Raw genomic sequence first — 16,169 nt, 5'->3', positions numbered from 1 at the left:
ATGAAGTCAGGAAGTTGAGAGGAGAAACACATTTTAAAAGAATAGTCGATATACTACAACCTCATCTGACTTTATATATGTTTGTTTGTTGAAGAATCAGAGTTTGTAAAATTTCTTTAAAATGTCCACAACCAGCAAGTATAAATATAATCTTAGAGAGTAAAACAAAGTCAAACAATGTTCCTTATAAAACGGCAATTGAACATAAAACGAGCAGAAATTAGTAAAACTTAAGATGGAATTTCTCACCGTTCTAGAGAGAACTATAATATTCGTAACTATATCTTCGATACAAAGGAGTCTAGCTACCGAACAACAGCAAAACAAAGATTCGCTCATATTATCATCACTAGCGCTGACCGATATTTCGATTTTTCGATATCTGTGACTTCAGTGATTTCTGTTTTTAAATCATTGTGACTTTATATTGCAATTACAATTGCAATTAAGAGAGTGAATATACATATAGGAAAATGTGTAATCTATATTTATTTTTTTAATTTCACAGAGTCAAACTGCTATCGCAATCGCAATTCATAGAAGTGAACTGCTGTTTACAAAAAGTGATCGCAGTTGCGATATGCGATTTTTCAACCACAGTGAAAAAATCACAGACAGTGAAATATCGCTCATCACTACTCATTAGTAACACGGTAACAACATGGAAACGAAGCATCTTTGAGCAGTTTATAATTACATAATAAACCTAATACGTGTTTATGAAAGCTTAACGTTAAATCTTAATTATATATATAATATAAAGGAATATTTATAATAAGACTGAAGAAAGACTAAAGAAAACTGTGCGAAACACCAGTCAGCGTTCGGACTATGTATCACTGACTCTGCAGCGAAGTTTTCCTAATTCCAACAATTTTTCTCAGCATATGCAATTAGCGTTGCCACGTATGCGAAATAAATATCTCTAGCTCAATGACGTTGACAGCAAAGCGAAATAAATGAAAAATTGCCAAAATGCCTGGCATTTGACGCGGGCATATTTTGCGGCAAATAGCTTTATTGCTGGGGCTCACAAATACATTTGTGTTGGTTGTTTGTGTGCATAATTGTGGCAACAAATCAACGAAATTATTTTGCATTGCCGCATTAACAAACTTGCACGCAGCGCCATACATAAATCTAAATGCCAACAACAAGCACAAAAGTGGCATGCTACATTCTTACGCCTAAATTATCGAGTATACTTTGTGTTTGCGTATGTGGCTTCAAAACAAGTGTGGCGCGCACGCTGATCACGGGGACCATTCATGCTGTCGATTGGCAACATTAACGGCAACAACAAAAAGTTCTTAAAATAATACTTATACACGGTGTCTGTGACACTTAAGAAGAATGGGCAGAGTAAGGAATACCCGACTTGATGGGGAGCTTGCGTAAAAATGCATATATAATACATATATACAGTTGGGGCCAATGTAATGAGGATATGTTCTTTAAATTCGAACAAAGCTAGTTATATGCAGTTAAATTGCTTAATACTCATAGTATTAAACATTTATGAAGTATACAAGTATATACAGCTCGTGCGATCAATCGCACTTCAAAACGATTAGGGAAGTGTGGGAAAGAACGGTTGTTGATTCTGGGCGGCTCTTGTTTCAAGAGTTTATTTTACAATTAAAAAGAGCCCAATAAGATAATAAAAAGTGGACAGAAATACTTTAGAAGGCTTTAAAATGAAACCCCTACTTCTAGAACCCATACTTTCCAGCTGAAATTTGTAATACAGTGAAACTTCGAGATAACCTCGATAAGCGAAAAACCTTGATATTTCATAGTATTTCTTCGGTCCCTAGAAAAATTCGCGAAAAATACATGTATTTCGGTCCCTTTGATAACTCGTATTTTTCTTGAGACAAAAATTGAAAAATGTGTATCAAAAGCCTCTACAACTCGTATTTTTTTCACAAAAAACCGTACGACTATTAAAAACTGTTTTCGAGCTTGCGGTTTTGTTAAAGATCGAAATGTAGTAGTAATCAGCGAAGATGTACTTCACATAGCAGAGTGGGCTCGTGTTCCACAAAATGCAGAAACACGTGTAAACTTTGATGACTACATTCATGTTGATGATGAGTTGGTGATTACTGGAAGCCTCAATGATGATGAAATTCTGGGTTTCGAAAACATCGACGATGAAAACGATGAAACATTTGAAATTCCCTCAGTTTCCACAAAGGTTGCGAAAGCTTCAATTGAAAATTTGCGTGTTTTTGTCATGGCATCAAATGTTGAAGACACAATTTTTTATGACATTGTAAACATTGATAATGCCATAGACAAAATACGCCAAAATAATTTCCGTCAAAAACATTTTACGGATTTCTTTTAAAATGAACACTTTTCTTAATTTTTTTGTACAAATTTTCAAAATACATACATACATATATTGATTGAATAACATATGTACTTTATATTTTAAAATTTAAATATGTACAATCATTTCTTGTTTTTTATGTAAAATTGAAAAAACAAATAAAAAAAACTCTATAATTCGTATATTCTGTATGTTGCCTCTATAAGTTGTATAACTTGATAACTTAAAAAACTCCGTAACTCGTATTTAAATTGTTCTCTTGCAAATACGTGTTATTGAAGTTTCACTGTATAACCTAAATTGTAATTAATACTATAACGGCCATTGAAAGAGCGCATAGGCCTGAGAGCTATTAAAAGTAAACAAAATTAAAGCGAGAGAGGAAGATAAGCTGAAATAAATAGCAGCTCACAAAAGCTTCAAAATTGCTGGTGAATTAATGAGAAGATGTTTAACCCCGCACGGGAAAAATATACATTTCTTTCGACTACCTAATATAAGTTAAATTATTAAAATAAAAAACTAGAAAGAAAGAAAGAAAGCGAGAACTTTCTTTTAAAAGTACCGTTTTATGAGTATCCAACTGTGCCCTTAAATCATTATTATTATCAGAGGAATAAAAAAATCTAATTTTCACTTTCCTTTTTTCAGTTTCTAACGAAATTTATGTATATGTATATATTTTATAATTGATTTATATACATATATGTACATATATATTTTATACATGTATATGTATGTATGTATTTTTTTTTGGAAAAAAATTTTTCAAAAAAATGTTTTTGAGATGTCAACGAAAAATTTGTGTAATTTGTTTACATTTTTAAAATGCAACTATACAACAATAATCCACCTAAAAAATGTGATCGAGTTTTATGCGTCCACATTACAACGCCTACCACTGTACATTACCGTCTTTACAAACAACAAACCAACTTGTAAATGCCATGTAGTCAACAACATTTTGCTCTCCTTGATTGTGGGCATTGGCAATTACAAGTACTTGACAGGCGCTACGCATAGCCGCTACCGCTATAGCTCAACAATTTTCTTCGCGCCACTACGCGTACTCTTCCACCAGCAACATTGAATGCCGCATATCGCCTTTTTCTGTGAATTTTTATACTCTCGCAACAATGTTTAACGAGAGTATTATAGTTTTGTTCACATAACGGTTGTTTGTAAGTCCTAAAACTAAAAGAGTCAGATATAGGGTTATATATACCAAAGTGATCAGGGCGACGAGTAGAGTCGAAATCCGGATGTCTGTCTGTCCGTCCGTCTGTCCGTCCGTCCGTGCAAGCTGTAACTTGAGTAAAAATTGAGATATCATGATGAAACTTGGTACACGTATTCCTTGGCTCCATAAGAAGGTTAAGTTCGAAGATGGGCAAAATCGGCCCACTGCCACGCCCACAAAATGGCGGAAACCGAAAACCTATAAAGTGTCATAACTAAGCCATAAATAAAGATATTAAAGTGAAATTTGGCACAAAGGATCGCATTAGGGAGGGGCATATTTGGACGCAATTGTTTTGGAAAAGTGGGCGTGGCCCCGCCCCCTACTAAGTTTTTTGTACATATCTCGGAAACTACTATAGCTATGTCAACCAAAGTCTACAGAGTCGTTTCCTTCAGGCATTTCCATGTACAGTTCAAAAATGGAAGAAATCGGATAATAACCACGCCCACCTCCCATACAAAGGTTATGTTCAAAATCACTAAAAGTGCGATAACCGACTAACAAAAAACGTCAGAAACACTAAATTTTACGGAAGAAGTGGCAGAAGGAAGCTGCACCCAGGCTTTTTTTAAAAATTGAAAATGGGCGTGGCGCCGCCCACTTATGGACCAAGAACCATATCTCAGGAGCTACTAGACCGATTTCAATGAAATTCGGTATATAATATTTTCTTAACACCCTGATGACATGTACGAAATATGGGTGAAATCGGTTCGCAACCACGCCTTCTTCCAATATAAAGCTATTTGGAATTCCATCTGATGCCTTCTCTGTATAATACGAGTATAAACATTAGGAACCAATGATGATAGCGGAATAAAACTTTACAAAAATACGGTATTTGAAAAATATGTAAATGACGTATTATGAAATCTCGATTATCACTTTACCATGCGAGAGTATAAAATGTTCGGTGACACCCGAACTTAGCCCTTCCTTACTTGTTCATACTTTTTTTCTACAACATCCTTTGTATGGTAGCACCGTTGTTGGCGCGCACGTCTCGCATTAAATAAATTCCAATTAAGTTATGAACATGCACGCCCCTCCACCGCCGGCGCTGGCACACTGGTGCGGCACGCAAATGCTTTTTAGCGCCGCTGCGGAGGCCGCCGCAAATTGTTGCCCATACGCGCGCTCGCATAGCAAGCTGGTGGCCTACCTGTCGCGCCCGTCTTTTACGGCGTCGCTTTGCACCCCTTCTCTTGCGCTCCGGTGCCTATCGTCTTTTATTGTGCATTTTATTTTTTATTCCCCAATTTATTGTAATTTTTTTGCTTAAAATTGTTATTATTTTTTTTTTTGCACACAATTTCTGCGTTACGCACGTCTTGCTGCCGCTTTTAAAAAGCATTTCATATTTTTGTTGTAGTACTCTTTCCGCTTTTTTGTTTGTCTTCGTTCACGAAATACTTGTTTTTATGCCCACAAATAAATAATTTATTAGTTCACACCGTTTGTTCGCTCGTTGCAATTAAAAGTTGTCGAAATTCCAGTCACGTAACAATTTAAATTCGTTTTAACAGTAACGTAAGTGCCGAAGCGGTAGAAAAAGGCACCCGAAAGTAGCGGAAACGACGCATGCACAATCGTTACACACGCATATGCCCAGTGGTCCCAGATGTAGTTGACTATGGCTGTCGGTCTGTCGCCCGAGCGCCACATTCGATTTAATAAACGCTTTAAGTGGCGCACCGCTGCATACAACTTGGAGGTAAATGCGAGGAGATGAATATCGGCATTTTCATTTGAAAACTGTTTACAATCTTTGATTTCATACTCGAGAGCCACGATTTTGACGGCCTAAGCAACCATAGCAATATATAAGAGTCATGCCATAAATATTTTTTTTCTCTACCTATACTTATTTGTTCTCTCTCTTTCTCTTTAAAATGTCCTTCTATTTCTAGTTTTTAATTCTGGCTATGGATTTCGATTTTAAGCTCCAAGCATGTTCTTTTGAGCCATTGATAGAAGTGATTGACCGGCACTTAGCTTCATTGACAGTCAACAATGCTAGAATATAACACTTATAGAGTTTGTCAATAATTACTTATATTGGTTCATCATCTTGCAAAACTCCAAGTATTATGAATAGAAACTCAATAAATATCAACGTATGTAGTTTGGCGCAATTGGAGATCCCGTGGACAAAAACGGAGAATTTCTCCTGACGTCTTCAAAACTCATTTCGAAAAGCATTGAAATTTAAGAAAAACAACTGATATTACCAAAATATGAATTCAAAAACCGATGAGTTTATGTGTTTCTCAGTTTTTGTCAGAATTTTTAAATTCAGAACTTATTTAAATGAGTTTTAGACTACAGATAACAGTCTGTGGAAGCTCAGATACCACTCGTTTTATTTCTCATTCCTTCTTGGTGTCTTACGAAATCTTTTCAGCGGTTTACTAGGTATTTGTTAAAGTCGCAAAGCACTTTCATATATGTATACTCTAGTTAAAATTAGGCAGGAAGGTTTGCGGTAGGCTAAAGGTACACAGATCACGGAAAAGATATAGTTTACTAGCAGTTTTCCGATTGTTATACTTGGTTTGGTAACCTAATTAATATACTTTATTTATTCATTATTCTTTCTATTTATATATAACTCTATTCCGCACTGTCCATCCATCTTTATGTATCTCTCTTTCTTATTTCTCTATGTCTCGTTTTCAGAAAATTAAAAAAAAAATTTGATCTGAAGCATCCTGAGTTCAACAAAAAGGTTAATTTATCTGGTATTATATATTTCACATCAAAGAACTCGAACACAGCTTTAATTATTCATAGATATAATAGTATAATTTGGTTAAGAATTGATCTTAAGAACCTTCGTTTCAAATTTGCTTAAGATATACTTGAAGTCTCAGTGTGAAATTTTTTTTCGCGAACAGAGTGGGGGACAGATTGGGGGTTTTCAAAACGATTTCCACTCTCAAAGGAACAGTTTCGAAGATATCCAGTTCCAATTTGGAGAGAATGTCATTGTCTTTCGCGCTATGGGAGATTTGTTTTTTTAGATCTTCCTATTTTCTCTACGAAAAACTGTCGAAAAAAAGGACCGAATTCGATACTTTTTATTCAAACTGCCGCCTTTTTGTTAAATTTCAAGAAAAAAACAAAAGGCTTCCATAGCGCGATAGCCAATTTCTTACAGATTAATAATCTTTTAGAAATGTTTGGTTTAGATCATAATTGGGGCTGCAATCGTGGACATCGTACAGACCTTGTTTTTACGTTCATTTCAACAATTTATTAAACTATTATACACCCAATAAATAAACAAAAAAAAAATCATTTTGTATTCGTCATGAATGTATTTATTTATAAAAGAAGGAAGGAAGAAAGGATTTTTTATGATAACCTGAGAAAAGCTGAACTTAATAAAATGTTATTTAGAGGTATTTAAATGGTTTCTCTGCTGGTGAACTGTAAGAATTTCAGTTAGATTTAAGATTCTTTTTAATAATATCATTCGAACCTCTAGTGCATACAATTTTATCTTCTCGCAATTCAGATTGCAACCACTTGAACTCGCTATTACCTCCGTTCTTAGTATACGGCCCACTGGGTGTTGTAGCAATAACAATCCGATGATGTTGTTGAGCATTGCTACTGCTTGTTAAAATGTCGCGCGCATGAGTATAAACTCAATTGATGTCTAACAGATGCGAGTGCATAAACGTGAAATAATAAAATTGAATAGTCAAAGGCTGCCGAGGGAAGCCAGATTAAGCAGATAGGCCAGTAGTGGGCTATAAAAAAATCAACAAACTATTACAGCAGCCATGAATTCCAAAGTGAATGGCAAGATTTCATGAAGTCGATATTTCTACTAGTTTTAATTTTCATTTTTCATTTTTCATTTTAGTGTTTTTTTTTCGCGCAGATATTATGGCCGCCGCATGCTGCAATACAGACAGACACTGTAGAGGCATTTGGCCTACAGGTGGAAGCTCAGGTTGTTGTTGTTTTACGAGAAGTCAGCTATGCGCTGGCTTGGAATGAGAGATACATATCTCGCACGCGGAAACTCATATCTTTGGCATTTTATTGTCAGACGCGCGCATTTTTTCTGCTTATTTTTCGCTTCGCTTTGGAATGTCCAGCAAATATTTGCTGCCAAGCTAGATATGTTTATAAGTAAGTATGGTATTGGTGTTCCAGAGTTGCGCGATAAATGTGGCAAAGTAAGCCACATAGTTGGAAACACACATATACCTATAGATACATACTTATATATAGATATAAATATATGTAATTGCAGTTAAACCTGCGCTCAGCCACTTGTAATCGGTCTGTCATGTGTGCTGCCACAAATGTCATTAGCTGCCATGCCCACTTGCTGATTGCATGCGCATGTTTACTTTATTTTCATTTCATTTAGTTGTTGCTGCCACTTTTTGCGTGGCACTAGCACAATCAGGCCGTCAGTTGGCCTGCAGTTTGTTGCCTTAATGTCCATTCAGTGTAAAACGTCAAGAGAATGAAATGAGTAAAACTCAAAGCGATATCCGTATAAGCGTCAAAAGCGTATGTATGTACATGTATGCGTATTTGTTTGGGCTTTCAACTCCGTCGGGCCTTTTGGCACCTGTGCGCCATGCAAATCGCCGTTGCACAAGTCGGTAAGGTGGCTAAGTGCAGCGCTGAATGCCACACGCAAGCATAAGTCAAAGTCGCCCACAAATACATATGTGGCAATAGAGAGGGGTAAACTTGAATAATTAAAATTTGAACGCAAAATTTTCAGAAGTCTTACTTTTGATTTTGGTATTTGGGCGAGGAGACTTCTTTCTTTTTTTCCCTTAAATATCAACCCAGAAACTGTTTTACATATGAAAGATCTTTTCTTTCCCTCTATGTATCTAGAATATAGCGGAATGAATTGTGTTAGCAGCATATGAACTTAAGATCCTCTTAAGTTTGAGTTCCGTCAGAATTGAGAGGGATTATTTGGATTCCAAACTTAATATGATACGTTTATTCATCGTTTGCTTCAATATCGAGGAAAGTACGAGTATACAGGGTCTTACAAAGTAAGAAAAAGTATATACGTTCGCATATTAGTTCAAGATTAACAAAAGGTTCTTCGTTATCCAGAATGGATTTTAAGCTTTACACAGCGCGAACTACATCCTAGACATTACTGGATTAGTGTGAGAATCTAAACAAAACTTCTTAGGTATATTCGATGATATATGTATGTATGACCATTATGCGGAAATATAATGAAAAGTGGATTAAACTTTTCCTGGTTACAGCATGTTGGTGGCTTCAGATGAAATAAGCTACGCCTATGTTTTTTACTGTGCATGGAAAAAATTTGCTTAGTTTCGTTTGTATATAGAAACTACAGCAGACCAATTCCAGTTAGCGGTCACCTGCTGCTAGGCAACAAATTTTCTGCTTTGAAAAAATGCATTTGCAATGATTTGCAACCTGTTAGCAGAATGGGCAACATGTGCAACAAAGACGCAAACATCTCAAAACAACAACAAACCATTGTGTGCTACCGCTTTTTCATGCAAATTTCATTTTGTTTCTGCTTTGTGCATAATTTTCGCATATGTCTTTAGGTTGCTTGCCTCTAAGCAACGGAACTATGCATGTGGCGCTGCCGCTTTTGGTAGGTTGTAGCAATAAGCAAAATTTCCGGCGTGACCACATATCAAATACGTGTCACATTGACAGTTTGGAAGCGGCATGTGGCAAGTGAGGGGAGCGTAAGACAAACAAAATATATACATATATGTACATATGTACATAATGTTGCACAAGGTACTTAGGTTTTGTTGTAAAATGCCATTGTTTTTTTGGCATATGATTTGACATATGAAGGTTTTTAATTCTTTTTCATATTTAGTTTTGTTGCGAATTGCTTTTTTATGCAACGTTTAACTTAACTTGCCACGCGGACGTGTTTCACAATTATTACACGAAACATATGTGTATGCTAAGTGACTCTAACTAATTAATAAGTTTACACTTACCACCAATTCTTGAACTTTACTGCATATCGGAAGAACTGTAAGAGAAACAAAAATATATAATAATTAACAGTAATTTTTGAATGAAAAGTATGTAAAAGTAAACATAAATATGGAATAATGATATTATAGAAAGAGGAGTAACGTTACCTCTCACAGGTGCATTTTCTATAGCATGAATGGGTGTAAAAACTCATATATCTTGGATTCATTCGGTCAATTTATATTTTAACTATATGCTATTGTCGTTCGATCTCAACAATTTTTTCGGAGCTTATAGCGCTGCCTTGGGTAATAATCCATGTCAATGGGTCAGTATGTATGGCAACTATATGCTATAATGGTCCGATCTGAACAATTTCTTCAGTTGCCTAAGATAGTAATCCATGCCAAATTTTATGAAGATATCTTGTCAAATGAGAAACCTTTCTATCCAAACAATTTCTTTGAATATGCCATGGCAATAATGCATGCCAAATTTCACCTCGTGAAATTAAAAAGATTTCTCATGCAAGCACTTGATTCCAATCGTTAAGTTCGTATCACAACTGTACGCTATAGTGGTCTGTATTGGTATTGCCTCAGACAAACTATCTATGCCAATTTTTAGACAATACTTTGTCAAATTACAAAGCTTTCCAAGCACTTGGTACCGATCCGATCTGATTTCGGCATTCCCACAAATGAGCAGCGTCTTGGTAAGAAAAAAACGTGTGCAAAATTTTTGATCTAGATCTCAAAAACTGAGGGACTACAGACGGAAATAGTTAAATAAATTTGGTGTTATAAACTTTGGGGCAAACTTATTATACGCTGTTCAGGGTATAAAAATACGCTTTTAAAGTAAAAAGTAAAAAATAATTCCTAATATAAACTGTCTGCAATTTTATTAATTAGTTGTATTATTGCCAAAAAAGTGTGGCATCCCCGATATACCAAAAATATGGTACAAAGCATGTGGCATTAAGTTTCAGTGCCAATGAAAAAGGTTACAAACATACAGGTGAATCTTATATAGGCATTATAAAAAGGGTTTTTGGTGTAAGCTGATTAACACCTTAAGCGAATAAGACAAATGTATCTAAACTCTATTTCTTTTTAAAGATCTTTTAGCAGTTAGCGTTTATAGCTGAATACGCAACAAAATATCATTACTTAGTATCAGCTTTTGAACATCGTCTTCTTAAGGCATACTATAAACTCCATGCTACTCGTTTCAGGTACTCCACCACCTATCCACTTTAGGTTTAGCAAATTATAGCTGAATATCAACGGTCCTTGCAAGCTTTGCGGGAAGTTCTAGAAAAAACTTTAAACTTTGACCCACAGATGAATTGCGCAAAAGGGTGACTTTTTCGAGGATATGATAGTAATTTTCTGCTATATGTTCATTTTTGGAAGTTAACCTAATTTCGAAGCTCTATGGTAACCAAAGACGAGATTAAGTTTCGCAGAATAGTGAAAAACGGCATTGTTTAAAGATGGAACGGGTAAATAGACGTCTACATAAGTTTTTTCCTTAGAAATCAGCAAAAATTCAGGATCAATTTTCTACCAATTCATAACATATGTATCGGTAGTTTCAATCCCCTCTAGGACAAAGCCTTAAATTGTATTGCATGAGAAATGACAAGGGCTTCATTCATTACAATATCTTTACGAAAAATTTTCATTGAAAAGTGACTAATAATGAGGATTAAGAAATAAATTACGTTACGTAAAATGTATATTTGTCAATTGAGCAAAAAACTCCATTTTGGATAGGTTCTTGAATAATACTATTAGAAAAACGATATACCACTCACCAGGAATCATCGAAACCACTAATTTTCAGGTTATGTTTTCAATCTTGAATGACAAACACATAAGATAGCGAAATTAGACAGCAAAGGAGTTGTTAAATGTTAACTTTCAGCGTGTGAGTTAAGTGAGTTGAGCATTCTTTGGCCACTCGTCTATAAATAATATTACAAAATTATAAATGTAATAAATTATGATTTTTTATTAACAAAAATAATAAGCCTTAAAATTCAAATATATCGAAAATGGAATAATTTTATTACACCTGCGCTTCGAAATGAGCTCATCAACAGTCGCTACGACTGTGATGACTTCACTGCACCTAAGAAAACAAAACATAAAGATTAAAAACTGAAATTAATTTTGCAAAATATAGTGAGCAGCTGTCAATGCAAATTAAAGCAACAAAATAAATATACCTTACTAGAGCTTTCAAGAAAATCTAAGCCAGCAGCTTATGAATCTCGTTTATGCGCAATTTGCATAGAAAACAATTGCAAAGATTGCAGGTTTTGACAGGCGTTTAAAACAACCAGTTCTGTATAATTTAAATCCACAAAGTCGCAAATAAAGCATTACTAATTTATGGTCCTCTGCTAATGAAGTGTGAGCGGTAATGAAGCGGCGAAAGCGCTAAAGACAGGTTTATAGCTTTGCTGCCTAACGAAATGCCAGTCGCAGTGATTAAGGGATTTGCTTTGAGGTAAAATTAAAAATAATATTTAGATATATTTACATACATACATATATACAAATATATACTACAAGTATTTAGAAAGCTTAATTTCAAGCAATTTTCAAATGCAGAGCTGGCATCATAAATATATAATCATTTGAACGCTTTGAAATATAAACGCAAATCTTATGGGCATTGAAGAAAATCTTCATTTAACACGAGAGCATTTCCAGCTTGCATTAATTCTCTAATTCAAGCTAAATTATTCAAGTGAAATTGCATAATATTAAAACTAGTGCCGAACAAATGCAATTTCAAAGGCGTTTCAATTAGGTAAACTCACATATATAAACACATATCGACACATAACATCTAAAATTGTGTAGTAATCCATTTCGATATGTTAGCTGAGAGTTTGCTTTTGTTGTATTTTCATTAGCAGACCTTTGAAGCTTTTTAACTGCATTTTCACCTGTTTTTAAATGCTTTTAGTACACGTTTGTTTGTTTATTTACTCGCCTATTTGGCCATTTGCATCTGTAAACAATGCCACTAACAGAATATTTGTTCAATTGACAATATGTACCTTTGTATGTGCAATACCTATACGCATCAATTGATCTGTTGTAGCCCATGTCCTGCTGTTTATATTGCACGGGTAAACAAAATTTGTGGCGCATTACAATTTAAATTAGCCATCGAGCGTAAATACTTAGCTGGACAAATTTTAGGCGAATGTGGCATACATTCGACCAATGTTAGCGAAAGGCAAATGAATGCAACAAAAGAATGTAAAAGCGTAATAGTTACAATATGTATAGTATGTGCAATTAAGAAGGTCATGGCAAGCAGTTGGCAATTAATTGAATTTTGGACTGACCATACTGATCATTTATATTCATACATACATATATACATACATATATATTTGACAGGGTCTCCGGCGTTTCTTTCTGGGTGTTACAAACTTCTTAGCAAAATTAATATATCCTGTTCGGAGTATAAAAATCTCTCTTGTAAACAAGAGTTAGCTTTAGTACGATCTCTTACCACCGAAATCCAATTATAAAAGCCCAAGTTCAAATAAGATTTTCTAACAACGAAAGCTATTTGTCTACATGTCAGATAATTCGTATCGCACAACACATTTAAAAATTCTACATATCTCAATAGCCGCTCACTTACAATTATAAACGAACATTCGAAGTACATACATATGTATACCCTTATGAACTTTTACTTAATACCATGTTCAGGCCGACACTTAATCACAAGATGTCGGCTGTTGAGTAGTTTATCCCACTAATCTTATAAATTTAACAAGATTTCGCCATACAAAAATGACAGTTCTTATAGCGGGATTCTGTAACCAGTCTCTAGTCTCTATTTGAGACATTTTGAGGCAAAGTCTCAATTTGAGACTAGTTACTATTCACTAAACAGTCTCTAGCGTTAGTCTCAAAATATTGACTCAAACTTGAGACCTGGTAATTAGCAGGTCACAAAACCAAAAAGAACTCTTGTCTGCCATTTTGAATATACCGAATAGAGATCATCACAGATATTAATCGATTGTAGTTATTTTCTATTTTGTAAGCAACTCAAACACGAAAAGGTTAAAAACAAATCAATTTTACATAAATTTCGTAAATATTATGAAACAAAGTCAACATATATTTTTACTTTTATTGATAATTATGTTTTTTGACTATGTTATAGAAAATTTAATATTTGTTATCGACATATGTATTTATCTTCATTCAAGTTTAAAAACATCTCTGAATAATGAAATGTAATAGATTTTAATACTGTCACTTACAGAATAGCAAAATCGTCTCAAGTCTCAAAAATTGTCTCTAACTCAAAATCTCAAATTTAGAGACTTGAGACAGTATCACAGTACAGAATCACACGGTTAATCTCGTCTCCAAGGTGATTTGAATCTAAACTACGCGAAAACTCTCTGTGCGACTCTGACTTAGCACCATCTACTTGTCAGCATTGGAAATTTATTACATTATCACAGCTGATTTAGACACTACAAAGAGAAAAAAATGTAAACAAACAAATGAATTAAACGCAATTAATCTGAATTCACCTCAAAATCGACTTCCCAAATAAATCCATTATTTCCATTATATGGAAAATACTTAAAAGAAGACGGTTTTTATAATAAAATACTACATAACAATGTTTTCGTTTAATAAATGTTAAGCGATATGAATTCTTGAATGGGCTAGATTAGTGAAGAACTTAAATGTCATCTAATCACTTGAAACTTTTGATGGAAACATTGTGTATGAAAATACTGATAAAGAAAAATATTTTAAAATTATTTTCTGTGTTAAAATACATTTGATGGGATTAGCGTTGGAATGACTATATCCCTGCTTTCATAACAATACAAAAGCCTTGAGCCATGAAAGAAGCGGTTATTCAAAAACGTTATCCGAAGATTTAATAGCTGTAGAACCCCACAACTGCCGTGACCCTTATTTAAAAACTATTTCTTTGGTTTTATATTTCTTACTATATTATTATTAAAAACATTATATGTATTATTGCTTTTTCCATATTTGGTTTCAACGGAAACAGCTATGCTTTCGCAAGTGGTCTAAAATTTATCATCTTTGATTCACAATTTCTCTTCCCGCTCGTAAATATACTTATTTGATAAAAAAATATTAATTTGAATAGCTTACGCCGGTATACGGCAGTATACAGTTGCTTGTTCGATTCGCCATACTCGAACGTTTAACACTAAATTTCTTAAATAAATATTTATTAATTTATTTTTTTATTATTTGGGTGGAAAGACGAAAATGAAGGACGCTGTTTCGACAGCAGATTTGACAATTGTTATTTGAATAGCCATAGGTTAAACAGTTTTGCATCCGCAAATTGGTTCAGATAGAAATATTCAACTTTTAAGCCATTCATTTGTTCAAGGCAAACATTCCAAATCAAAACTTAAGAATTGTTTTGGGTTGACGTATCTCCAGAATTTTTAGAACTGAGGGATAAGATACATAAGTACATATTGATGTGTGAACCCTTACCATAATATCAGTTACAAACGTATTCTTCTACTTTTGTAGATTAAAAGATATCTAAAATTACTCGCCTTTATACTCGCGATTTATTTCCATATGTCTTTTATTTTATCAAATGTGATTATTATATTGTTCCACTTCACAATGAGTTAATGTATGTATAATAATTAAATCTTCGAATATTTAATGAAAAGAATAAATTTCAAATGCCGATAACAGGCACGAATTTCCTAAACATCCGACTAAAAAGTAATCAATTATAGTTCCATTATTACCCTAACAGATGTACATATGTATTTTTCTCTATATTTATCCCTCGTAATGCATTTTAACTAGACATTATCGCCGTGTTAGTCAAGATTGCAAATATTTACCAAAGTAATTAAAACAAACCGGCATTTCTCCCCAACCACACCGCTAGACATCCGAACGCAGCGAAAGCCACTTTCTGCGGTCCATTTTCCAGCTACAATATGCTTTCACAGACGAAAACAAACGCCATCTAATTGTAAATACCGGCTCAAAAATAAACAGAATTTCATTTAAATTGGGGTCAGACGAGCTGTTGCGGACGACTGGGCGCTTTGTTTTGCCAGCGAAGAGAAGAGGGATAGCACAAGAGGCGCTTGTTCACTCACATACCGAGCAATTCCGCATTAGAATTAGTTAATTATTTAAATATGAAGTGAAATTGGCTCATAAGTAATACATGGAAATCCCCACGAATTCCTTGCAGCAACAAAACGACACTGCCTGGTGCAAACGCCAATAAGTCTGCGGTCAACGAAATGATTAAGTTTGGTTCAGATGAGGCACCCAAAAAGCCAATAAAAGCCAGCGGAGGTTGCTGCATCGCTGCCTCCGTGAAATGTGTGCGCGGCGCTTAGACCGCGTCTAGTGAGAAATGTGCGCTCATTAAAAAGGGTCGGCGCAAATATTTTACTGGATCAAAGTGCAAAGTGATGGCTTTGGATGTGAACGATGCATGCATACATACAAACATATTTTCCGAAGCGGTTCTCATTGAATTCGCCGCCGAAAAAGCTAACAAGCTCGAAAATATGTA

The 16,169-nt window shown here is 34.6% G+C and overlaps 1 protein-coding gene across 14 annotated transcripts in view; it reads right to left on the bottom strand.

The window, feature by feature from the left end:
• Positions 1–16,169, bottom strand: part of LOC126763169 (insulin-like growth factor-binding protein complex acid labile subunit) — a 182,786-nt gene that overhangs the window by 130,719 nt on the left and 35,898 nt on the right. For 11 of the 14 annotated variants that reach the window (XM_050480432.1, XM_050480445.1, XM_050480435.1 and 8 more), the window contains exon 3: positions 9,581–9,612. The gene's annotated coding sequence lies outside the window, so the exon portion shown is untranslated. Of the gene's footprint in view, positions 1–9,580; positions 9,613–11,379; positions 11,530–13,869; positions 14,089–16,169 lie in introns of all 14 variants that reach the window. The other 3 variants (XM_050480439.1, XM_050480447.1, XM_050480440.1) reach the window with 2 other exon arrangements.

Source organism: Bactrocera neohumeralis, chromosome 6 (assembly GCF_024586455.1).
Source record: "Bactrocera neohumeralis isolate Rockhampton chromosome 6, APGP_CSIRO_Bneo_wtdbg2-racon-allhic-juicebox.fasta_v2, whole genome shotgun sequence".
Classification (NCBI taxonomy): domain Eukaryota; kingdom Metazoa; phylum Arthropoda; class Insecta; order Diptera; family Tephritidae; genus Bactrocera; species Bactrocera neohumeralis.
Note: the sequence above shows the minus strand (reverse complement) of the source record. Positions and strands in the feature narration are given on the sequence as shown.